Below are 27,292 nucleotides of genomic sequence, written 5' to 3'. Positions count from 1 at the left end.
GAGTTCGAGTCTCGGCCTGGCACACAGTTTTAATCTTCCAGGAAGTTTCATATCAGCGCACACTCCGCTGCGGAGTGAAAATCTCATTTCGGAAACATCCCCAAGGCTATGGCTAAGCCATGTCTCCGCAGTATCCTTTCTTTCAGGAGTGCTAGTTCTGCACGGTTTGCAGGAGAGCTTCTGTCAAGTTTGGATGGTAGGAGACGAGGTACTGGCAGAAGTAAAGTTGTGAGGACGGGGCGTGAGTCGTGCTTGGGTAGCTCAGCTGGGAGAGCACTTGCCCGCGAAAGGCAAAGGTCCCGAGTTCGAGTCTGGGCCCGGCACACAGTTTTAATTTGCCAGGAAGTTCCACATACGAAATTGTTGTTATACAGAGTGGTAAAATGGTGAGAACAAGCTCCGAAAAGATGTTGAATAGCTTTACGGCGTTAGCAAAGCTCACAATCTTGCTGACACATCAACCAATGTGCTACCTCTAAATATTCACTCTGACATGTTAATAGTTATCGTAACCACAGTTTCTGTTCAAATGTTTAAAACAAATCAACAATGAAACGTTCAAATACCACGCAGTGGGTTACTCAAGGTGAAAACATATTTTTGTTCTCTGAAATCTGAGCTAGACAAAATGTTGGAAAGAAGAAACAATAGTAAGCAATTTTTCGTATATATGTTGTTTCACAATTCGTATTACAGGCTTCTCGGTGCTGTAGTGGGGGTTTGACAGATAAGATTTTCGTAAGGAGCTCATGTTTGAAAATGTACCCTTTGTATGTAAACGAGTTTGAAGAACGGATCGCATTCAAATCACTCGCTCTACACTATGGTATGCGACGGTAGAGCTGCACAACGCAGGTATCGAAAACATTTTCCCGGATCGCGTCAGTGCGTCACACACCATTTTCGTCCGACTACAACAATGGCTGCAACAAACTGTTACGTTAGCAACAAGGAGAGCTGACTGCTGGTGATCCACGGACCAGCCCCAGGGTTTGCGGTCGGTGTGTATGAATGCATGCGTCACAGATACATGTTGTGCAACGAACGGCTGTGTCGCCACGTGGAGCGCAGCTCCTGCAGAGAGAGCTTCCCAAACTTTTACACTGAAGTAACGTTTCGAGAATTCTGTAGACTGTACCTGTTACTTTGATGGAACACCTTGTTTATTTTGAAGATTGATAAAATTTTTAAAAAATCAGAAAAAAAATGTTTTATTCCGTGATAGCTAAATTTTAAACCATAACTAATACCACAAAAAACAACAGTAGCGTCAAAATGTCGAAAAAAAGAAAAACCGCCATGTCATTAAGTAGGTTTTCGCGGAGCACTTATTCACTTCCCGCGGAACAACAATGTTCCGCAGAGCACAATTTGGGAAACCCTGGTATAGCGCACACTGGTCAGAGCTCATGTGACAGCAATGTTCGTACCGTGAATTAGCAGATTTGAAAGCGATCCGGTGTTCTCATTTTTGTGGCACATTTCCGAACACGTGTTCCTCATAGAAACTGAGTTCCCTCTACAACCGCTAGATGACTATAGTAGGAATTGTGAAACACCGTATTAGCCAGTATTCAGGTACAGAGTGCAACAAAATTTTCGGCAAGGGACACAATGTCGTAAGCTTCAGTCATGTAAATGATATACCTATCGTTAGAAAAATATTAGCCTTGAAACGTTAAAAGATAAGAGTATACCGTACTCTTGCTTGGTTGCATCAAATTACGAATGTTGTTCATTCACTGCTAATTCTGTTGCCTTGCAAGGAAGCCACACATGGAAACGTGGAATATATTTTTCCGCCATCATTCATAGTAAAAACCGCCGCGTCAGTTCTACACTACGAACACAGGAAACCCTGTCGAAAGATTTAAGTGTGAACTGAAATTCTCGTGTTCATACGTTTATATACTAGTTCATGAGTTAAAAGAGAATGTCGAATAAGCCCAGTGGAAAATGAATGGAAGATACTCTTCCCTTAGAAAACTGTGCCAATACTAGAAAATAATCTATGTACAGGCTTCGTTAAGTCTATACCTTCACAATGTCTTCTCTCTTTTAGTCCTTTCCTTTCTTACCCTTCGCCAGTCACGTGTGTGTCTGTGAGACACATGGGTTAATTTTTCTTCAATGTTACCGTAATAAATATAGATATGTGACTGCCGCCCCAGGACGTCTAACATCATACCCTTATTATTGTTTCACAGAAGTTTCAACCTAATCTCCACAATGCTGAGGTCACAAGATAGGCAAACGCATTATTGCCGCTATTGTATGGAACCATAACATTGTTTAGAGCGTGCTCCAGTCAGTAGTTTTTGTTATTGCCTTGGAAATGAGGATACGTTTCTTTATTACCACGAATCTTATCTTTGAAAACGAGCAACGTTTATGATTTAGAAAACCCTAAGTGTCTGAAAGGGGTATTTCGCCCTCTTTTCGATGATCAGGTACCTCTTGAAGATCATTTTGTAGACACAGCTGAAACAAGATCTGTAGACTAAGCCAAAGATCATGAATTTGTTGACGAGGAAAATAATGAAAGGCAGGAAAGTTATGAAAATTATTTGGTGACATCAAAATACAACAAAAAAATAGTACTAGTAGTCTTAAGAACAACATGGCAATACTGATAGGTCAACAACTCTCATCAAATGAGATTTCGGATTTCGGAAGGATTACTGGAAAATCCAGAATTTATGTTTCATTGTAGTGACATCAAACCCGGGTTGACGTACTTGACAACCTCTGTGCAATCTACTGTGGCTAAGCTACGTCAGCAAGGAGGTGACCTGTGCTGATTTTTTTCCCATATGCTAAACGTTGCAGGCTTCAACGGAAGAGTAATTTTCTTGAGCAACAAGTATAGTTATTCAGACAGGCGTGAGTACTTCAAAGTTTTGGCTCTGACTCCACTGGAAGACCATCTCAAAAGAAGGACACCTCAAAGAAGTCCACTGGTAACGAAACTACCAGATGATGTTAAGTCAGTGCTGGTGATATTCAGAATCAAACTACTACGAAAAAAGAAAAAAAAAGATGAACTTCTTTGGAACCACGGAACATGAAAACAGGAGTCCGCAAAGAAAAACAAGACAGGACTTGCCTCAGCAACAAATGTGGTACACAATTAGTTCAATAATTGCTAATATATAATTAACTTGGGTCAATGTGTACAGCTATTAAAACATAATGAGCCTGATGTTCAGGTCTGTATGTGCCATATTTATGCCAATAAAGAGAACTACAATCTTCAAAAAATTAAAACGAACACTCTGACACAGGAATCGTCGCCTGCATCCAAGAGATGCATCGCGAGTAGCGGTGTCGCCAAAGTTAACGTACAAAATGGAAGGTTAAGTAATTAACTTAGAAGGACATCGCAACGTATTTGTTTAACGAACGTTTATGTAAAGTGTGTGTCACGGAGATAAACATTTTTGCTTCTAAGCTGTTGTATTAGCTACTAGAAATTATACTGGTTTTACGGTTAATTAGGTGACGAAGAAAAGTGTAGAGAGAAAAACTTTCAGAAAACAGATCTTTACCATAGTTTTCAGATAGGTCTGTAAGGCAGTTTGTCACTCAGTGAACCTCCGAGTGGCGGAAACCGGAGTGATTTTTACAGACTAACAATGTAAATAAAGATTGTCGAACTGCCTACCAGTAAAAAACTAAGTTGTACCAAGTTTTATAACAAGCCTGCAATGTTTCAGAAGCGTCAGCTCTATTCTCGCTTAGTACGGATCAATAGCGCTTCATTAACACTATAGAAGATTCTGTGCTTTACTGTTATAATCAATCAAAATGGCGATGAGGATCATTGGCACTTACCTCAGCTCCTTGAAAGTAGAGGGCGAAAAGCCTGGTCTGGTACTCACCTATTTCTTCTTGTCGGATCCGTTTTAGCGGAAAAGCCGGCCACCAGCAGGAAAGCGAAGCCGTGGTCAGCGAACACAGGATAGTTAGCGCCAATGGATCTCTCTCGTAGTCGTCCAGTAACACTAGTGCCGCAGTCGAATAAATCCCAAGGTATTAAAACAGACGCGATTGCTTTTCAGCAGTGATGTCGGAATTTTTAACCGCGAGAGAATGCCTTCCGCACAAATTAAATACAAACTCGCCGCGTACGGTATATAAGAAGTCCCCGTGCTACTAGAGTTGGCCTATGTTATTCACTTGTCATTCTCGCAAGTCCAAAGCACTAACAATAAGATATCCAGACGTTGAGTGATAGAGTCATAGATATTAATATATTTAATACGCGTCCTGTTACCCCACTGACTTGCCATACCAGACGCGAAAGCTCCGCTAACAATTCAGGTCAGCACGTGAGCAGAAGTTTAGTTATACATACGGCATTTTGAACCTATTTTTAATATAGTGGTGTTATTGCTATGGAATTTGCTCTTTTTACGAAAACGTCTGCATGAACTATCGGTGTATGAGTCTAGTTTCATATCATAGTTTATTTAATCATTTTGATTTGATTATTTCTATTTCCATTGTTGTTTGATTGTAACTATAAATGCCAAGCGGGCGAATTAATTTAATGATATGTTGAAAAAATTTCCAACCCACGGCAATCAGTTTTCTTGTATCTGTAAAATGATAGTGACAAACGCGTATTCTATGCGCCTAAAATAATATTTCGTGGCAACCTTCGCTCCAGTTGTGCATATATTTGAAAGGGTTGCTTTGAATTGTAATATTCTCAATGTGTTGCGCAAAGTTCACTTAGCGATGATGACCTAGTTCAAATGGTTCAAATGGCTCTGAGCACTATGGGACTCAACTGCTGAGGTCATTAGTCCCCTAGAACTTAGAACTAGTTAAACCTAACTAACCTAAGGACATCACAAACATCCATGCCCGAGGCAGGATTCGAACCTGCGACCGTAGCGGTCTTGCGGTTCCAGACTGCAGCGCCTTTAACCGCACGGCCACTTCGGCCGGCGATGACCTAGTCTCAAAGTATGTTCTTCGTGAGGGGACGGCAACATTGTGTTTAACGATTTCAGAGCACAAATGATGGAATGACACACCGATGAGAAACGAAAAGTAGTTGGCCGATATCGACACGGGGGAAAGGTATATGCTTCTAAATTTGCTGTTCGAGCGCAGTAAACACATATGCTTGATATTCATATGTAACTGCCTGATTTTGTGTTCTGCTTTGAAAAATAATCTGTGAGTAAATTACAGCTTAAGCCAAGATTAAAACCGGCAACAACGCCTCGTTACTTTGAAATCAACGATAGGCGTACAAACCTGAACTGCTAATTTAGAGTTTCAAAACAAATTATTTCTGTTGATCCTCCTGAAATCCTTAGATACCTTATGGAGGTTAGTACTAGTTGTGAAGTTTAATTAGATTTTATTGTCCTCGTATGTCTTGTTTAATGAAATTGTTTGACGGTAGCATTTTCATACGAACGATAAGAACAGAGTAACTTCACTTATTAATTTGTATGAAGAATCGTTTAGAAATAGGTGAAGTTTTGGTATTTGGAAAGAAAACGGGATTCAAGCAAAAGGACAAGGACGTTCACCACCATGGGTTATCGTTTCTATGTCGGAGACTTTATTTGAGTTCACGCAAGATTTGTCAGTTCATCAGAATCAAAAAGTATTAATCAGAGGCTACTACTGAGGTTACTAATGGTGTGCTCTGATATTTTTAGTAATTTATCCACCAGAACTGTACATTTAACCGACCGTTGTGGCCGAGCGGTTCTAGGCGCTTCAGTCCGGAAGCGCGCTGCTGCTACAGTTGCAGATTCGAATCCTGCCTTCGGGGACTGATGGGCTCAGGTGTTAAGTCCCATAGTGCTCAGAGCCATTTGAACCACTTTATACATCTAGAATAACAGTTCAGACGCTATGAATTCCATCATCAGATCCGACTCTTGTCGGTCAAATGACAAGGGCTGGAGGTTATGTTCCCTGACGCGCGTCTTTCGTTTTCGGCAAAACACTCACGCGCAAACGCATGCTTTCCTTGTGTTGTTGAAAAGTGACAAGTACATTCGCAGATACAAACAGAAGAAGGCACAATTTATTGTTCCTGCCCTGCTCTAACGACGACCGCTGACTGCTACGGTGCATTTACTATCGATTTCCTCTACGACGGGTCATTACGCACTTCGCGCTTAATATTTGATTGCTCGCAGAATCGTTTGTTATCTTTTGTTAATGATGTGGAGCTCGATGATTTCTTGCTGTGTTAGTATTTAGTTCTTACCACAAAAGGCCAAGATTGAACTCCTGCGATTCTTTCATCTGCTTCAGGAATTTCCACATTATGGGACGTTATAATGTCGGGGTTTGAACGAAAAGTCTAACGTTTGTAGGTTCGCAAAGCACCATAAAGTGTCGTATTCTGTTTGTTTTGTTATTTTAACTAAACATGTGGCCTTTCTTAAAGTTCATAAATCTCCCAGTACTTTAGAAGTAAACAACAGTATGTAGATCACACGCAAAAAAAGTTCACACACGAAGTCTGCTCAAAAAATAACGGGAATTATGTCATTTCTCGAGTTATATTAGTCCGATTCGTGCGATATTTTCGTTCTTGTGTTCGTAAACACACATATCTGAAAAGTACAGGGTGTATCAAGAAGAATCGTCCGATTTAAAAAGAATCATAACTATTATGTTATTTGAGACATGGGTGTGAACAACGTACTGTTGGATAGAGCAAACTCTCGAGTTTTACATGGATCTCGCTAGGCAGCAGCAGTGCGCGTCCACTTCAGATCTAGTAAAAATGGTATCGGGACAACAGCAAGCGTTTTGTGTTCTACGTTTTGCGCAGTGCAGGTCAGTAATAATTGTTCAGCGTAACTTTAGTACTGGGTATGGTGCGGATCCTCCAACAGCACAGAGCATTACATGATGGCATGAAAAATTCCGAGAAACAAGTTATTTGTGTAAAGGTAAATCGCTGGGCCGTCCCCGAGTGAACGGTGGATCGATCGCACTGGACCAAATGATTCAGCCTTACATAACTGGCTCCGGCCGCTGTGACTGAGCGGCTCCAGGAGCTTCAGTCTGGAACCGCGCGACCGCTACGGTCGCAGGTTCGAATCCTGCCTCGGGCATAGATGTGTGTGATGTCCTTAGGTTAGTTAGGTTTAAGGAGTTCTAATTTCTAGGGGACTGATGACAACAGACCTCCAAGGTCACCGGACCTGACCATGTGATTATTTCTTGTGGAGGTTTATAAAAGACTGTTTGTTTGCTTCCATTACCAACAACAATGAATGAACTGAGACATCGCATAACAGCAGTCAAGACATGCTCGCTGCAGTGTGCGAATAATTGGAATATCGCAATAACATATACCGTGCATCTCAAGGGGGGAGCGTATTGAACACCTAAAAAAAGGTATGTAAAACAACTTATTGAGTTTCCTGTTTATCAAAATACAAAATTTATTGCATATGTTCAATAGTTTCAGAAATATAGACATGTCAAAACGGATGATTCTTTTTGATACACCCTATATACGTGCAGTGTTAGCCACATTCGGTAATTAGGCTGTTATCAGCCATCAAACAGGTAACAAGTATCTTATCTGTATGTGTGGTGTCAGTTCTTTTAGACATGTCCGAAACATTCATGACCCTGCAGCCGGAGACATGACGAAAGAGAAGCTCCGACATTGGCTGCAATAGGGCATTGAAATGAATCCAGAATCGACAAGAGAATATTTGTGACGGCCCAGGATTCGAACCCGGGGTTCCTGTTTATCGTGGGTGTTCGCCTTAATCACTACTACTATCCGAGCACGCTTCCCGTCCAACCCAACTGGCCATTTGTCGGAAACTACATACGTAATGTCCCCCGTCCATGGCCCTCGTCGCTTGCAGCCTGACCGGATTCCTGCCAGCGTCCGCACCGAAGGCATAATTATTTGCAGTCAAGGGTAGCCGAAGTGGTTAAGGCGACCGCTCGCGTTAAGCGAGACATTCGGGTTCGAGTCCTCGTCCGCCGCTGGCTTTATTTCAATGCCCGACTGCAGCTGGTGTAGAAATTTATCTTTCGTCATGTATAATATATACGGCTGCAGAATCATGAATGGCACCTGTTCTTTAGGACATATAAATATATGCACCATGAGGGCAAATAAAGATGCCTTCAATGCGGATGGACTCTTCACTCGACCTCTTGTGGGAAGCAGATGAGGCAGCGAGCAATGAGGATGACGGACAGGGGCACTAAGTAATGTTTACTTGTCGCCATTGGATTTATATCAGTGCTCGATTTCAGTTGATGTCAGAGTTTCTCTTTCATCTTGGTTACCTGTGTTTTGATAGTATCCGCGATTATTTATTTTGTAGAAAAATGAGCAACAGCTTTTGCATTAAATTTTGCCATGAGAACGAAACAAAATGAAAAAGTGTAATAAATGTAAAATACGGGGTGTATCAAAAAGAATCATCCGTTTGGCACGTCTATACAGGGTGTTACAAAAAGGTACGGCCAAACTTTCAGGAAACATTCCTCACACACAAATAAAGAAAATATGTTATGTGGACATGTGTCCGGAAACGCCTAATTTCCATATTAGAGTTCATTTTAGTTTCGCACACCTACGCTCAATGGAGCACATTATCATGATTTCATACGGGATACTCTACCTGTGCTGCTAGAACATGTGCCTTTACAAGTACGACACAACATGTGGTTCATGCACGATGGAGCTCCTGCATATTTCAGTCGAAGTGTTCGTACGCTTCTTAAAAACAGATTCGGTGACCGATGGATTGGTAGAGGCGGACCAATTCCATGGCCTCCACGCTCTCCTGACCTCAACCCTCTTCACTTTCATTTATGGGGGCATTTGAAAGCTCTTGTCTACGCAACACCGGTACCAAATGTAGAGACTCTTCGTGCTCGTATTGTGGACGGCTGTGATACAATACGCCATTCTACAGGGCTGCATCCGCGCATCAGGGATTCCATGCGACGGAGGGTGGATGCATGTATCCTCGCTAACGGAGGACATTTTGAACATTTCCTGTAACAAAGTGTTTGAAGTCACGCTGGTACGTTCTGTTGCCGTGTGTTTCCATTCCATGATTAATGTGATTTGAAGAGAAGTAATAAAATGAGCTCTAACATGGAAAGTAAGCGTTTCCGGATACATGTCCACATAACATATTTTCTTTCTTTGCGTGTGAGGAATGTTTCCTGAAAGTTTGGCCGTACCTTTTTGTAACTCCCTGTATTTCTGAATCTAATAAACACATACAGTGAATTTTGTTTTTTTGATGAAAGGGAAACTCAAAAAGATTTTTTTTTTTTTTTTTTTTTTTACATTCCTTTTCATAGGTGCTCAATATGGCCCTCTTGAGATGCACGGCACATGTCAATGCTGTAATGGAGGCATATAAAAAGAGTCTTTAATAAACCCCCGCGAGAAATACTCACATACAGTCAGGTCTGGTGATGTTGGAGGCCAGTAATGTAAGGCCAATTCGACCGATCCATCGTTCAGTGTTGCAGTACACCATTCTGTTGGTAAATGAAGTCGCTCGAATCAGTCTCCAACTACGGGAAAAGAGAATTCTCAAGCATATTGAGATATGTGCTTCCAGTAAGTGTCCCCGACAAAGAAAAATGGATCATACACCTTTTTCCGTGAAACTGCACAAATCACATTAAATTTTGGAAAGTCCCTCCCATGTTGTACAACTTATGATGGTTCACGTTTCCATTTAAATGGAATGTTGCCTGGTCACTAAATACTAAGTGTGGAAGAACACTGCATCCTCCATCTTGCCAAGAACGAAATTACACAACTCCATACGTTGTTGTTTGTCACCTTCACTAAGAGCTTGCAGTAGCTGAATTTTGTATGGTTTCATGTGTAAACGTCGACGCGACACACGTGATGGACATCGGGGGCTTGTTGAGCTGTCGCACGCCCAACGAATTTCTGCGGACTCCTTGTGAAACTGTGGCGGATGAGTTCGACGTCTGTGTCAGACACTCGGGGAGTGCCCGGCGATTTGACTTTACACAAACAACCTGTTTCTCGGAATTGTTCATGTCATCGTCTAATGCTGTGTGCTGTAGGAGGATCCACACCATACCTAGTACGAAAGTCACGCTGAACACTTATTACTAATCTGCACTGCGTAAAACGTAGAACACAAAGCTTTTTCTGTTGTTCCGACACGATTTTTACTAGAACTGAAGTGGGCACAAACTGCTGCTACCTAGCGGGAACCATGTAAAACTCGAGAGTTTGCTCTTTCCAACAGTACGTTGTTCATACACATATCTAAAATAACATAATAGTTATGATGTTTTAAATCAGATGATTGTTCTTGATACACTCTGTATTCCTTCTGGTGAGTCTGTTCTAAGTAAAACAAGGGTTTACACAAATTGTACAAATCTTTCGATGAAGGCCGTGAAGACACTGAAGTTGCCGAGCGCCCTGGACGCCGTAGAACATCGTCAACCGATGAAACTGTGGAAAAAATGTAAGAAATGAACGATTTCCGAATCACAGTCAGGGAAATCGCTAATGATATTGGCTTATCAGTTGGATCATGTCATGCATTTTTCAGGTGGAGAGGGTGTGAAACGTGTGTCAGCAGAACTTTGTCTAAATTGTTGAAACAAAAATAGTTAGAAGTTGCTCAGAAGTAGTTAGAAGAAGCCAGCAACTATGCAGAACTACTGAAATGTTTTGTAACAGTTGTTGAAACTAAGGCTCAGTCACCCCAGAACAAGCATTCTGGGCCGCCAGGACCGAAAAGGATTCGACAATGCAGTCAAGTGGGAACGTTATAGGTTACGCTCAGTCTGTTCGATTTTAACGGCAACTCACACCATGGGTTCTTGCTACAAGGTATAACTATTAGTAAGGAGTGCAGGGTGGTAATAGTTAAACTTTCGCTACTTGAGACAGTAGACGGAAAACTATTTGCCGTTGTGTGATGTCCTTAGGTTAGTTAGGTTTAAGTAGTTCTAAGTTCTAGGGGACTGATGACCATAGATGTTAAGTCCCATAGTGCTCAGAGCCATTTGAACCACTATTTGCCGTATGGGTACCCAGCTTGATAGGAATGATGTTCAAACGCTGATCCATGGGCTGAATTAAATACAAGATATTGTATTTAGTTTTGCTCATGGATCAGCATGGGTCGAAGAAGAGAATCAAACGTGTCTGTTATTATATGTAAAGGAGAATTTCGCATGAAGACACAAATATAAAATTTGCCAAGAAATCAGCGCTGCCGTCTGACGATAAGCTCGGGCCAGAAACTAGTAACGGTACAATAAAATCATTTCTGGAAAAAACTACAGGCTCGTTGCGATTATCGTCGTATTATAGGAATACGGAGAGGTCATCTTTCCACACCATGGTTGAAGAACATGCTTCGTAAGTTCGAATTAACTGGCGGTTTGGGAATTGCTCCTGCGAGAGGCCGATGGTCAATTGCGCCACAAATTGTTCAAGTTGTTATTGTTGCCAGCGGTGAGAATACTGGACGCAATGTGCGATCTTCAAGCAGTGGACGAGCTGTGTCACGTCAGCTGAACATTCCACGATCCACCGTTCGAAAAGTGTTGCGGACAGTTGTGAAATTGTATCTGCAGTGCGGTTCGTGGACGCAGATGGTCGTCACACTGTGAAACGTTTGTAATCTGGAAAATCATGGTACATGATTAACATACGTTACCATCTCACGTGGCAATTAAAATGTGTTTATTTCAGTGGCTTATTTGTTATTTCTCTTCCACAAGTCCTTACAATTGTTTCCACAAAGTCTCATTGTCCTACGATCACTCGCTTTTCATGCGGACCCTCTCTAGTCGCGAAAATTTAATTATAAGCACAATGTACTGAGCGCAAGTCCAGTACAGTATGCATGAAGAAATCCCAAAAAGAACGCCCAGATTTGTGGCGAAACAGTTCATGGCTTCTGTACCACGGTAACACACCTGTTCGAACGTCGTTGCGTCTCCGTGAATTATTGAGAAACAATACTACAATATCGCTCCAGCCTTCATATGGCATTATTCCCTCCCTAAAAATAAAGAAAATTTTAAAAAACTGTAGTTTTGCAAGCAAAAATGAGATTAAAAATGCATCGCTGAGAGAGCCAAAACTATCTCAAAGATCGAGTTCCAGATGTATCGGGCGCTGGATTAAGTGTAATATAGAATCACTGAAAAACAGTCTTGATCGCGATCGTTATTTTATTAAAATGACCGGTTTCGGCCTAGGCTTAGGCCAGCTTCAGACAGCACCATCAGCTAAAGTTGACGATGTGTATAACAGCCAGTTGACCTCAGTCGTTGTAATCAGTTACAGGGTCTGAGGTCAACTGACTGTTCTACCCATGGTCAACTTCAGCTGATGGTGATGTCTGAAGATGACCTAAGCCTAGGCCGAAACCGGTCATTTTAATAAAAATTACCATCGCGATCAATACTGTTTTTTCACTAATTGTATATAGATTACAAGATCGCTGTTTTCCCTTAAGTGTTAGAAAAATTGTAAGTCTAATGGGGATTATTTTGAATGGGGACAACTGTTTTATGGACGCAAAATAAAAAAATCGTTACTTTTTTAATATAACCCGTACATTGGAATATCTGAACCACTTTAGTTAATGGGTGTTGCTGGTTAATGTTCCTCAAATCTGTTGTGTCCATTACAGATAGCGCATAATACGTAGTTTTTACCACTGGTGTTTCCTGTGTACTACAGAAATAGTTCATACATTTTAATACTCACTGAACTAGTGCTGAAAGCTTACCTCCCATCATACCATTACAAATTCCAAAAACGACACACACATACAGTACGCAAATGAAATTATCAAATCCTTAGTATCGATACCTATATTAGCAATAACGAAGTGTGCGTATTGGGCAGTACTTGCAAACAATGTTTAAGTCGCAGTGTGAAAGCGGAGTTAGACCGCAGTTTAATTAATAATTTTCATTACAGGATGTTATTTTTTTCTTCAGCATGCATTGTCGCTAAAAGTCGCCTGTATTTCGCTGCTTAGCCACGGTTTCCCTCAACCTGTTAATTGCTGGCGAAGTATCTTCAGTTCACAGGAAGTTGTTGAAGTCGTGTTTGACTGACGGCTTCTGAGGACGGTACATAATGAGGCCACAAAGGTGCACGCAGGGATTTCCAGACCGGAAGCTTTGACGACAACAGTAAACAAACAGCAGATAATCGCCTGGTAGCCGGCTCCCTGGCCTTTTGTAGTTGTTTGCGAGCCGTGTCGCCGGCCGTGAGAGAACGCGGTTTTCCCCGCAGAAGACACTCACTAAGAATCCTCAGCAGAGGCTGACGCTGTCTCGCAGGTGCTTCTCAGACTTTGGTGCGAGTCCAGCTAATGGCCATTGAAGGTCATCTTCCAATAATACATTTTGAAATGACACGTCCACAAAAATGACATTTGGCCACTCTATTCGACGTTTCGAAATCTAAAGTAATGCCGATATGGAATCCGTATATTATTATTATTTTCGATTATTCTCTTTTAAGAGAACGATTGAACTTAAGTAGTCATGATTTCTTCTTCTTTCTTCGTTCTTCCCCAATTCTCTTAATACGCTCACTGTGTTCTCTCTTGCGTTCTTCCGACCATCTTTTTCCCGTTCTGTTTTCCGTATGTTCTTAAGTGTGTGTTTCTTTATGATGTTTCTAAACTGTTCTCTATTGTTTATGTTGTCTTGTGTGATCCCCAGTTCTTTAATGTTTTGTTTTGATTCAGTGATCAACTTTGTCTTGTTTTTGTTCTTGTTTACTATCTCAAAGATTTGCCTTGTGAGCCTGCTTTTATTCATCCTGCTGATATGTCCATAAAATTTCATCCTTCTCTTTCTAATGGTGTCTGTTATTTGTGAAACAGTAACTGTTCTCGAAAGAACAGAATACTGTTGATGACCATGCAGTTTTTCCTTGGAATAAATGATGACTAACTGAACCCCTCAGCTGCCGACGGGTGTTGTTGATATACCTCGATGTGGACAGTTGCAAATGTCTGCCCCGACCGGGACTCGAACCCGAGATCTCCTGCTTACATGGCAGACGCTCTATCCATCTGAGCCACCGAGGCCACAGATGAACAGAGCGACTGCAGGGACTTATCCCTTGCACGCTTCCCATATATATAGTTAATGGCTACCCAGCCATTGACCTTCGTCTATGCGAATGCGCACAGGTTGCCCAAACTCTTACGGGAATCGCCAAAGCGTGCGCGAGTAATGAGTGGATGGGCAAATGTCTATAAGGTACATTACATGTGTAGAATTGTGGACAGTTGGGAATTTGAGTCTCACGGGAAGCGTGCAAAGGATAAGTCCCTGCAGTCGCGCTCTTCATCTGTGTCCTCGATGGCTCAGATGGATAGAGCGTCTGCCATGTGAGCAGGAGATCCCGGGTTCGAGTCCCGTCGGGGCACACATTTTCAACTGTCCACATCGAGGTATGTCAACAACACCTGTCGGCAGCTGAGGGTTTCAGTTAGTCATCATTTATTCCAGCGTCTGTTATTGTTTCTGTGACTTGGTAAATCTCTGTATTGGCCTCTTCATCCAAATTCTTTCCCTAAACACTGGTCCATTTACTCACAATTTTCCTTTCCTGCTTTTCAATCTCTCTGATCTTCGTAAGACCATGAATCACTTTAAATTCTGCAGCATAAAGTGCTTCTGGTAGGACTATCGTGTTGTAATGCCTTAGTTTCGCATTGACAGAAATAGATTTCTTATTATAGTGACACCAAGTGAGCTTATATGCTTTTTGTAATCTGGAGATTCTATCTCTATTGGCTATTGAGTTCAGTCCTGATGGTTGGATTATCTCTCCCAGATATCTGAAGTGGGCAACTTGGTCACTTTCCCGTATTGGGTAGTAATGGGGAGATTATCTACAGGTTTGCTTTCCATATACTGTGTTTTATCGTAGGAGATTTGTAGCCCAGTTTTCTGTGAGATTTCATGTAGTTTTTCCAATGCAAGTTTGGCTTCCTCTCTATTTTTCGTTAGAATGGCAAGATCGTCCGCGAAAGCCAGACACTTTACTCTGACTCTCTGCTCATTTTTAATACGATGCTGAATTCCTTTTATTTCCTTTTCCCATGTCCTCACAATTTTTTCCAGAACCATGTTAAATAGAAGGGGGGACATTCTATCCCCTTGGCGAACACCAGTATGGATATGAAATGCTTCTGATGTTTCTCCAAAGGATTTAACTTTGGAGGTTGTATCTGTTAATGCCTGTCGAATAATTGACCTTGTTTTCCTGTCAATCTTGAACTTCCCTAAGTGTGGAATAATGTTTGTCTATCTATTGAATCATAAGCCTTTTTAAGATCCATGCCGGCCAGTGTGGCCGAGCGGTTCTAGGCGCTACAGTCTGGAACCGCGCGACCACTACGGTCGCAGGTTCGAATCCTGCCTCGGGCATGGGTGTGTGTGATGTCCTTAGGTTAGTTAGATTTAAATAGTTCTAAGTTCTAGGGTACTGATGACCTCAGAAGTTAAGTCCCATAGTGCTCAGAGCCATTTGAACCATTTTAAAATCCATATATATATAAACGGATATATGTATGTGTGTATGTTCCACATCTCCTCCAAAAGCATTGGGCCGATTACAAAAAAAGCTTGGTACGCATATCCATTTTAAGGAGATACGACGTCATCATAGACGATGAGGTGCATGAAAACCTGCAGTATAAGAGATAACGCTTAAATTTATTACTGCTGTGCAACTAATTCTATTCGCAAAGATTTTCTCAGGCAATAATTACATATGCAGCTAAATACATCTACAAAATTGTGTCATGGTACCACACATACTTCAGGAGATGTGACGTCATAAACACTGAGATGCATGAACAACTGCCGTATTGTGCATGACGTTTATATTTTGTTACTTCTTTGCTACTAACTCAATTTGCAACACATTTCACAGACACTATCCACAATGCCGCTGAATGTAGCCTACAAAAATATACCATTGTACCACACATAGTTCAAGAGATGCCACTTACTCCAATAGATCTCCCCTTTCACTTGAAGAGACTGGAGTTTCCAAAAAGACTTGCACTTGTCACTACAATTAACAAGTCACAGGAGCAGTCCATTAAAAACTGCGGAGTGGATTTGACATCTCCATGTTTTTCTCACGGACAACTTTATGTCAGTTGCTAGAACGTGGGTCCACCCAGAATTTATTCATCGTTGCTCATGGACATGTAATCAGAAATATTGTCCTCGGAGTCTTTCGCGACGGCATACATGAATAAAACGTTCTCGGTTTTCCAGCCGCGTCAATTCGAATAAAATCCTCGAGCTTTCGATGGCCATCTCCGCCATCGTCGCCAGGAGTTCACTGACTGCCGGGGCTCACTCACTCACTTTCTCACTTTAAAACTCTGGCTACATATGCCACGTGTAAAGGCAGTTTAAGCAGCGGAGCTGCTGTTCCTGCGGTGACCTCTTTGGGGTGCAGTGGGACCTAACGGGTTGAGCTGTCCTCACTGGGCGTCGTTCATTGTGACGCCCTTTGTTTCGACATCGGGCGGCAAGAGATGATTACTCTCGCAGTAGGTCTGGCCAACGAGTCGTTGGCCTGTGGTGGACCTGACGGCCCAAACCACGAATCAGGCGGCTGCCAGACCGTTCTGCATTGCTGTAGAACAGTCTGGCGATTTGCCGGAAGCGATCGCACAGGAAGGGGATCCCAGCTTCTTCGTGGAGCAGCCTCGTCGGATAGCGAGGCGGCTTGTGGAGCGCAAGTCGCAGCGCCCTATTTTGCACGCGTTGGAGCGTCGCAATGTGCGTCGCTGCCGCGTTACCCCACACCACAGCCGCGTATTCCAGTACCGGCCGGATGAGGGACAGATACATGGTGAGGCCATGGCGTGGAGGAAGAGTCGATGAAGGGTTGAGCAGTGGGTAAAGCGCACGAAGGCGCCCCACTGCCCGCCCTCTGACGTCTCGGACGTGTGGCACCCACGTCAGGTGCCTGTCCAACGTCACCCCGAGGTATTTGCCGGTCCGCGACCATGGGATGGGGCCCCCCATGATCGTGACCGGCGGTAGGTCCGGTGGCAGCCTCTTTCTGCTGAAGATGACAGCCTGACTCTTCGCAGCGTTGAACTTCAAGCGCCATTTCGTGGACCAGGCGCCCAGGACGTCACGTCCGAGCTGGAGGCGACGACGCATCTCGGCTGCGTTCATACTGCGGGTGAACAACGCCGTGTCGTCGGCATAAAGTGCCAACTCCACGCGTGCCACCCGCGGGGCGTCGGCGGTGTACAGGGAGTACAGCAGGGGGCCGCGGACCGACCCCTGCGGCACTCCCGCTCGAATCTGCCGGTCGGTGGACGTGCCTCCATCTGCTCGGACGTGGAATGTGCGTCCCGAGAGATACGAGCGCAGCAGGACTACGTGCGACGTCGGTACCCCGTGCGCAAAAACTTTGTACACGAGGCCGTCGTGCCACACGCAGTCGAAGGCCTTGGAGACGTCGAGAAGCACCGCCCCTAGGTACTCCCGCGTCTCCAGCGCTCGCATCGCCTGCTCCACGAGGCGCAACAGCTGCTGCGTGGTAGAGTGGCCGCACCGGAAGCCAAACTGCTCCTCGGGAATGAGTTGCTGTTCCGTCACGTGGCGCAGCAGCCGCTCCGCGTACAACCTCTCAAACACTTTTGAGAGGGACGGGAGTAGACTGATCGGCCGGTAGTCTGCGGCCTGGCGTGGATCCTTGCCGCTCTTGGGGATGGCAACCACTTCCGCGTGTTTCCACGCGGAAGGGAAGGTCCCAGAGCGGAGGATGCTGTTAAAGATGTCCGCCAGAGATTGGTGTACCTCCGGCGGAAGCATCCGCAACAGGCAGTTGGTGACACCATTCGTGCCACCCGCCTTCTTCGGGTTGAGTCGACGGAGCTGCAGGTCCACTTCCGCAGCTGTGATTTGCTCGATCTCGTCGTCTTCCTCCCGTGCAGCGAGGAAAACCGGCAGGCGGTCTGCCACCAGACGGACGTGATCGGGATCGTCCACACCATCAACAGGTTGAAAGTTTTCTGCGAACGTGTCCGCGAGGATGCCGGCTTTCGCATCTGGCTCGCAGACAACGTTCGCACCCGCATGGAGAGGCGGGACTCGCTGGCGACGACGAAAGAAACGCTTGGCGGTCCGCCAAGCACTGCCGTCCGTCGTTGTTAGTGAGGCCACAAGGCCCGCCCAGTCCCGATGTCGATGGTCGTTGATGGCGGCCCGAATCTCGCGCCGCGCCCTGTTGAGGCGGCGCTTCGTCTCGGGCAGCCGTGCGAGCTGCCACTCCCGAAAGAGGCGATTATTGTTTGCGATCGCCTCTAGAATGTGCGGCGGGAGTTGGCGCGACATCTCTCGCGGCCGTCCTGGCCGCCTGGGGGTGGCCGCCTCCGCTGCAGCCAGTGTGCGCCGCGTGAAGAAGGCCAACGCTTCGCCAGCCCCTTGCACAGCGGGATCGGGCGCGCCCTCGAGGCGGTCTAGGACCTCGACACGAAAGCGCGCCTCGTCTATGCCACGGAAGTTGTGGCGGTCGGACGGCATAGATGCACCGATGACGTCCATGTCGAAGACCACCGGGAGGTGATCGGACGACATGGCACATCTAACGGTGGCGGACGTGAAGTGCCCAACACCTTTGAGCACGGCGACGTCGAGCACATCAGACTGGCCGCGATGGGGGAAGACGGTGTGACCATAATGCCCCAGTACTATCGCGCCATGTCGTTGTGTGGCGCGAAGGAGACTGCCGGGGCTGTTTTTTTTTTTTTTCTGTATTGTTATTTTCAAACCCATACAAACAGGCAGGCTGTCAGCAGCATGGTACGCCGCTCTTCAGCCGTAGAGGAGATAAAGAAAGAACAGAAAGAATACACAAATGTGACATAACGGTGGGTAATAAAACAGTAGACACATAAAGACAAACACGGAGCCGTTCACACTCGACGATAATTCACGACAAACTGTTGTCACGATGCACTAACACTGAAGATGGCGATGGCACAGGTGAACGATGGAGTATGACGGGAACACGGAACACTAAACATGACGGCACTCACAAGACACTGATGGCGATGATCTCCGGCGCGCGGATGTCCACTCAGCGTGTACGAGTCCGGGGACCTGCCAAGAGAGGAGGCGGAGGAGGAGGAAGGGGAAATGGGAGAGGGGAGAGCAGAGATCCCATGTGCAAAGGAGAGAGGGGGAGGGAGGAAGGGGATGCCGGGGCTGTTACGGTCTCTCGGTTATATAGGCATGATGACATCAGCAGCAGCCAATCAGATCGATCCAATGTGGCGCGCGCGCGTAAGTCCACCCGGGCAGCTAGAGGAGCTATTGCCGTGGCAGCACCGGTGACGTCAGGTGGCGCCAGGGGCAGGCGCCACGTTGGAAACTGCCCTCCCGCGTCGCGCATCTGCCTCTGCTTTCTTTCGATGTCCAACGCCCGTCCCCATGCCCTGCTGAGTGTGTATCCCTGGTCTCTGTTGAAATTGTTGTTGTTTAAGCGGATCTCGGCCGCTTCCTTTATAACGGTGTCTCAATATGTAGACGTTTGAGCGAACACTTTTGTATTTTCGAACTGTATTTTATGTCTGTTTTCTGGGCAATGCTCCGCTATGGCCGACATTGCAAGCTCCCTTTGTTTTATACGGCGTTTGTGCTCAGTACAACGCTCCGCAACCGTGCGAATTTTCTGTCCAATGTACATGCTGCCACATTCACAGGGTACACCATACAAACCGGACACTCCAAGAGCAATGTCGTCTTTAACAGGACGCAACATATCTCGTACCTTGGGGGCGGGCCGGAACACTGGTCTTAGCCCATGTTTCTGCAGCAGACGTCCTAACTTACTGCTAGTTGCTCCACAGTATGGCAGGAATACAGTCCGTTTGGCCTCTTCTACTGATTCACCAGGTGTCCTTCGTCGGCGGCCCATGAAAGCGTTTGCGATGTCTCTTTTGCTGTATCAATTTTCCCCGAAAACGCGTTTTAAGTTATGCAATTCAGACTGTAGGTGGTCGTCGTCCGAGATAATCTTGGCTCTATGAACCAAAGTGTTCAGGACAGCTTTCTTGTGTACAGGGTGGTGGAAACTACTGGCGTTCAAGTACCGATCAGTGTGTGTTGGTTTCCGGTACACTGAATGACCAAGCTGGCCTCATGCCTTCCGCTCAACCAAAACATCCAAGAATGGTAGCTTGCCGTGCTTCTCCATCTCTACAATAAATTTAATGTTGGGATGGGCACCATTCATATGGTCGACGAACTGCTGTAGTGTATCTTCACCATGGGACCATATCAGGAGGGTGTCATCAACGTATCGTAGAAAACAAGATGGCCGAATGTCGCAGTTCGCACAGGCTCCTCCTCGAAGTGCTCCATGAGATGATTGACGGCACAGCCATGGGATCACCACTGTCTCCAGCAACGCGCGCGACATTGGATCGATCTGATTGGCTGCTGCTGATGTCATCATGCCTATATAAGCGAGAGACCGTAACAGCCACGTCAGTCAGTGAACTCCTGACGACGATGGCGGAGATGGCCATCGAAAGCTCGAGGATTTTATTCGAATTGACGCGGCTGGAAAACCGAGAACGTTTTATTCAATCAGAAATATTGTTTATAACCAAGTTCTGAGTTAAAGAAACATTACAGAGAATTTTTGTTTTGCATACTATGTTTCTTAATTTGGATACTGTACTTATACATTTGCACATTATGCACGTTTCTTTGCAGTATGCTTCATAATTTTAAAGGTGTTTTCACAAATACATCAAAATGAATTTGTTCGATATTACACTACAAACATAGTTCATTTTTTGTTTCCTTTGCTGTTGGAAAATTGGCAAAATGAGTACCGGGGCAATGCTGGGTATGTCAGCTAGTCTCTATATAAACTCTGGATCAAACATACAAATGAATTATGAATTTGATCATCTTGTATCAAGAAACTGGACCAAAGAGATGCATTCCAAGAGAAAGAAACGGTGGATCACGAAGCAATTATACGAATAGGACGGAAACCGATAGACATGACTTACATGCACAGACAAACAAATGATTACAATTTCAGAAAAATTGGATGATTTATTCAAGAGGAAGAGCTTCACAGTAACGTGTGGTCTACCTCTGGCCCTTACGCAAGCAGGTATTCGGCTTGGCATTGATTGACGGAGCCGCTGGATATCCTCCTAATGGATATCCTGCCAAATTCTGTCCTACCGGTGCGTTAGGTCCTCAAAAATCTTGAACCGCTTGAAGGACTCTGCCAGAAATGCTCCGAAAGTCCTCAATTCGGGAGAGATCCGCCGACCTTGCAGGAGAAGGCAGGGTTTGGCAGCACGAAGACAGACGTTATCTTCCTGAAATGTAAGCCCAGGATGTCTTACAATGAAGTGCAACAAAACGGGACGTAGAATACTGCCGACTTGCCGATACGCTGTAAGGGTGCCGCTGATGACAACTGAAGGGGTCCTGCTGTGAAAATAAATGGCAGCCCAGACCATGACTCTTGGCTGTCGTGCCAACGGCGGGGGCGGGCGTCAATCAGGTTGCTATCCCACTGCTGTCTGGGACGTCGCCAGACACGTCTTCGCTGCTCATCGGGATACAGTTGGAATCAGTTCCTGCTCCAGTGACTGAGATTCCAGGCTGAAGTCAGAGCCAGAGGTGAGATGCCAACCTGATTATCAACCGACATACGACCCTTCAGCCAGGGCTGATGGGTTGGGATGCCATTTCTTTTTATAGCAAGACCTCTTCGGCTGTCATCTGCAAAGCCCTTACAGCACATCGGTAAGTCTGCGACATTCCATGCCACGTTTTGTTGCCATTAATGCAAGCCATTCTGGGTTTAAATTTCAACGAGGTAATGCCCCCTCTCCTCTCCCCAAACGGCGGTAGTTTGTACTGCTTGTCTTCGTGCTTGCCAAACCCTACCGTGGCCAGCAAGGTCGCCAAATGTCTTCCCAATTGAGAACGTTTGAAGCATTACGGGCAGGGCCCTCGACCAGCTCAGGATTTTGACGATCCGCGCCATTTGGACAGAATTTGGGACAATGTCCCAAAGCCGGCCGCTGTGGGGCTTCAGTCCGGAACTGCGCTGCTGCTACGGTCGCAGGTTTGAATCCCGCCTCGAGCATGGATGTGTGTGATGTTCTTAGGTTAGTTAGGTTTAAGTACTTCTAAGTCTAGGGGACTGGTGACCTCAGATGTTAAGTCCCATTGTGCTTAGAGTCATTTGTACCATTTAGAACATCTAATCAGTGCCAAGCCGAACAACACCTTGCATAAGGGCAAGAGGTGAACCGACGTCTTACTGACGTCTTCAATTTGTGGACCTCTTTCTCCTGAATAAAACGTCCAATTTTCCTGAAGTTGTAAGCATTTGTTTGTCTCTACATGTAAGTCACATCTATCGGTTTCCGTCCTATTCGTATAATTACTTCGTGTTGCGTCATTTTATTGCATCATTAATGCAGACATAATTAAAGGATGCCGAATGGTTAGCATCACTGCCTCCGATGGGGAAAGGCCTGGGCTCAAATGGCTCCGAGCAATATGGGACTTAACCTCTGATGTCATCAGTTCCCCAGAACTTAGAACTACTTAAACCTAAGGACATCACACACATCCATGCCCATGGCAGGATTCGAACCTGCGACCGTAGCGGGGCCTGGGTTCGATTCCTGGCACCTCCTAAGAGTTTGCCTAAGGTTGGGAGGTGTGTAATGGGGTCCACTCAGCGTCGTGAGGCCAGATAAAGAGCTGCTTAAGTAAAGAAGTAGCTACATCACCAGCATTTACCTACAGTAATAACGGCTGGAAGGATTGGCGGCGAATGCCGGACAGTGCGATAGTGGCCATTGGCTGTCGGCAGGGTTTGCCGGACGTTTGCGGTCAGCCCCTTCGCCAGGTAGTTTCGGCAGCGATCGCTCAGGCAAGGGAGGCTCTTCCTCATATTCGTCGTGTCCGCTTTCAAGCCACCTTCTCCATATCTCACCCGACACAGCCAGTATGTAAAGGGTCTCCTTCTACAGAGAAAACAAAAAGGAAAGAGGAAATGGGTGTGTGAATGGTTAAAACGAAGAACAACATACTCCATGTTAATTTACTCAATAAAATCCGATATCCATTGCCACCAAATATTCATTAATAATGTGTCGCGGGACAACGTTTAAAACAGAGAAAGATAATGTGGTTACTAAATAGGAAATTAAAGTTGAAAAAAATAGATGTAACTGTGATTTCTGCCGACAGGAGGGTCATTGTGTTAAGCCAAATCCCACTGTTCATTGGTTACAATCTAGTGAACCAAGCTGCGACCAGCTAGTTTCATCATTAACCTATTTAGGAATACTATTGTGAGGCCTGAAACACTCTTTAATTTTGGCTACTAATAACGGATGATTCCCACACGCTTTGCATAGGCTTTGGACTGTCAAAATGATAAATGATAATTTACCCTTTTGGCGTGTTTAAGATCAGCCTAAACAGGCTTCATAATTTTTATGCAAGAGCTACATAATATTAGCTCCGATAACGCCGATAATTTCACTCAAATAATGTTTGAGGTCTCAGTTATCTTCAAAGCTTTTTAACATATTTTAGTCCAATTTCTGATAAGGGCAGTGTCTTTCAAATAGGACCTGGTATTGCCAGTCTCCTCATATTTTTTTTCTTCTTCCTCTCTTCCCCTTAAGATTTATCTCGAACATAAGGTACATGCAGGTTGTGGACTCCTCTTCCTACTTCAAAACTCCACCAAATAGGTGATCCCAGAGTGAGAGTTTCCAATAATGTTATTTATTGTGTTGCACGACATTTCAGTAGTATTCGTCGTTGGTGTCTTCTTCTGTAGCAATTTAACACTGCTATAGGGATGTCCTCCAGCTGTCCAGAAAGCAGTCAAAAGTTTACGTCTTCCGGTTTTACAAATGCCAGTGCTGCACACATGCTGACGTTAATTCTTAAATATTCGTTCTGGCGGTAAACCTCAATTAGACCGAGATCTTGAAGCGTCGTTTATAAACTCTTCTTCACATGCAAATAACATCCATTTATTTCACTTGAGGGGAAAACTTGATAAAGGGTCGATATCGCAGCTGGCTCAAAATCGACGTTCGCTTCTCTACGACATCACGAAGGATCTTCTTGTTCAGTCAGACGAAACAGGCGAACAGACGTGTCTTTCTTCTTGCTAGGGAGCAGTGCAAGTAGCTTACAGCGCGAAAAATATTTGTTTCGTCATCGGGCCTCCTAGGTCGGCGTGTATGGTGTAGACTTGTGCAAACTGCTTGCTGCAGGTGCTAAACGTTCCATCCATAAAAATATGGGAAGAAGTTTTTGAGCTTTCCTTTCTTTCCACTAAAAATAATAATCTCCTCCTCTACTTTATCGCCTTCTAGAAGAAAATTCCTGCCATCTCTCATTTTGAAGAGATCTTCATGAAGATCAATTTCGTAAGAGTTCTTAGACTGTCGTTGGTTCTCCCGCGCTTGACTGCGCTGACGAAGCAATGTTCTCTTTATAATTTCTGAGTTAGGTATCACTGTAACGAAGTTCAATATTTATTTTCAAGATTTCTTATTTCATCCACGTATGTCTCAGATAATTGCGTAATTTCTTCACGAGCCCTCCTCTTCGCCGTCTTCACTTGCTTCTTCAGTTCCAGAGCTGTGTAATCAGGTGATCCGCAGAGATGTTCTGATACGTTAAATACTTCTCTCTTCCTCGAATGCATCTTTCCCTTGCCATTAACTTTCCCACGTAACAACGCCTTCTTTAGATTCCTTAATTTACGATAAGCGGAACCACTGTAACGAGCAGTAGGCCTGCCCTTGGTTTCTTATCTTCCTGAACAAGTTTACACACCTAAATATACTTCACGTAATTTACATTGGCATTATCTGCACAGTATGCAGTGAAGCTCTTTACACCTAAATTACACTACCGCTCATTAATTTCAATACACCCAATAAATAACATCTAGTTATCTGTAGATAAGGTCTAATGCCGCGTGTGTGGTTGAGGAATCAAAGGAATAGTACAACAGTTGTACACATGTCTTGATTTTTGTTTGTGGTCATCAAGATACAATAGTATCCAACGAACAATGTTGTGTACATAAACGTTATGTATCTATCTGATATGTTTGCCGACGGACGCAGCATTTTATGCAATTGTGTTGTTCCCTGTAGTGATGTTATGTCCGCAGCGAACGGCAAGCATTGCTACAATACATAAAATGTGGTTCCTACGCGTCAGTTCCTTCGTGACATTGAAGTGTGCACATCGCTAGTATGGCTCCACGAGTGGAGATATCCATAGAAAAACGTGCTGCAATTGTAGCACTTAGGCAAATTGCGAAACAGTGTAGTTTGCCAGTAAGGGGAGTGTAATACACCCTTCACCGCCAGAAGACAACAGGTAGCAATAAGGACATACCTCGAGCAGGACGACCTCGTAAAACAACTGATGATAACAATATCAGAATAACTAGTAAGGGAAAAAGATTCAAAACTGCGCCCCTGATTCGTGCAGAAATGGTAGAAATGAACACGACAACATGTTGCAACAATAAAAAGGAGACTGACTAAAGCCGGCTTGAAAGGATGTGTCACAGCAAGAAAACCCCTCTAAGGCCCATAATTAAACAGAAGAGATTTGAATGGACTAGAAGATATCGTAATTGGACATCGAAAGAATGGACGAAGGTGTTAGTCACCGATGAATCGAAGTTCGAGATTTTTGGAACAAGGAGGAGAATATTTGTTCGCCGATTTGTAGGGGAAATGGTAGCCCAATAGTGTGTTCTGCCTACAGTTAAACACTATGGAAGTTGAAACTTCCTGGCATATTAAAACTGTGTGCCGGACCGAGACTCGATCTCGGGACCTTTGCCATTCGCGGGTAAGTGCTCTACCAACTAAGCTACCCAAGCACGACTCACGCCCCGACCTCACAGCTATGCTTCTGCCAGTGCGTTTCATATCAGTGCACACTCCGCTGCAGAGTGAAAATCTCATATCTCACTATGGCGGTTTTATTATGGTTTGGGGATGTTTTGCCGGAGATAGAGTTGGCGACATTGTGAAAATAGGAGGATGTAAGAAGCAGTACCACCGCATACTTCAGTATCATACAATACGAAGCGGATTGCGCTTAATAGGGAAAGGGTTCACCTTACAACAGGATAATGTCCCAAAACATCGGATGGCATAAGGAAAAACGGAAGCCGTCCCAAAGCCCCGACAGTAATCCCATATAAATGGTCTGGCATGAAGTGGACAGAGATGTCAAAGTTAATATATCCAGCAACATCTCTGGTATATTGTTAAAGATGTGTGGAGTCATATAGATTCACAATACCTACAAAAACTGATTGACCGCATGCCTCGAGTTTGTGAGGCAGTCATTAAATCCAAAGGAGGATACTTTGGTGAAAGCAAAATATAATAATTGTGATTGTTTTACATATGTGAAAATTAATGTAATTATATTTTATGAGAAATAATGTTTGATTTGTGTTGTAAATCTGAAATACCAGGATGTATTGAAATTAATGAGCGTTAGTGTATGAACATTCAGCGAATAGTTGATCAGATTGTGAACGTCATTAGCTGCATCATCAGCAAATTCAATGAAGTCCATAAGCCTACCTTTTATTTAACTTTTCAGGACCAATATACAGCACAGTTAGAGGGAAATATTTCTTTTCTGTGGCCGAAGGCATCGACTTCAGTAGAGCAAATGTTGCATGATTTCAATGAAGTTCTCAATATTATTTGGAGGCAAAAACTTTTTTCCACAGCTGCTTCTGCCTTAGTTCGACCACATTCCATCATCTTACCCAAATTATAATAATGGAAAATATCCTTAGATAATAATCCATACTTTGCATGGGGGCTTAATTAAATATGATTGAAAATATTTTTAGTTTTAGTAGCTGTATGTCCGATTACGCTATTTCGTAATCGGTTGGCCCTGACTATTATTATTACGCAATCTGACTGCTTAGAACAACAACAAAGAATGAAATGAAAATTTTCGTTAACACAATTAATTAATTAAGTCCCCAGCAACTATAAAACCTACGAAACCAATAAGCACAAGAGTAACTGTTCTGTATGTGGGAGTGTGACTCAACGTACACATCTGGCACGGTTCTTCTTCAACAAGACAAGAAATTTTAAATACCATTATACTGACGTGATAAAAGAAAATTAGAAAAACT

General features: G+C 44.2%; 1 non-coding gene across 1 annotated transcript; it reads right to left on the bottom strand.

The window, feature by feature from the left end:
* Positions 1–14,034: 14,034 nt before the first annotated feature.
* Positions 14,035–14,108, bottom strand: Trnat-ugu. The gene has a single exon. It is a non-coding gene; the product is annotated as a tRNA-Thr (tRNA).
* Positions 14,109–27,292: the final 13,184 nt, after the last annotated feature.

Source organism: Schistocerca americana, chromosome 7 (assembly GCF_021461395.2).
Source record: "Schistocerca americana isolate TAMUIC-IGC-003095 chromosome 7, iqSchAmer2.1, whole genome shotgun sequence".
Lineage (NCBI taxonomy): Eukaryota > Metazoa > Arthropoda > Insecta > Orthoptera > Acrididae > Schistocerca > Schistocerca americana.
This window is presented reverse-complemented; position numbering and strand designations above follow the sequence as displayed.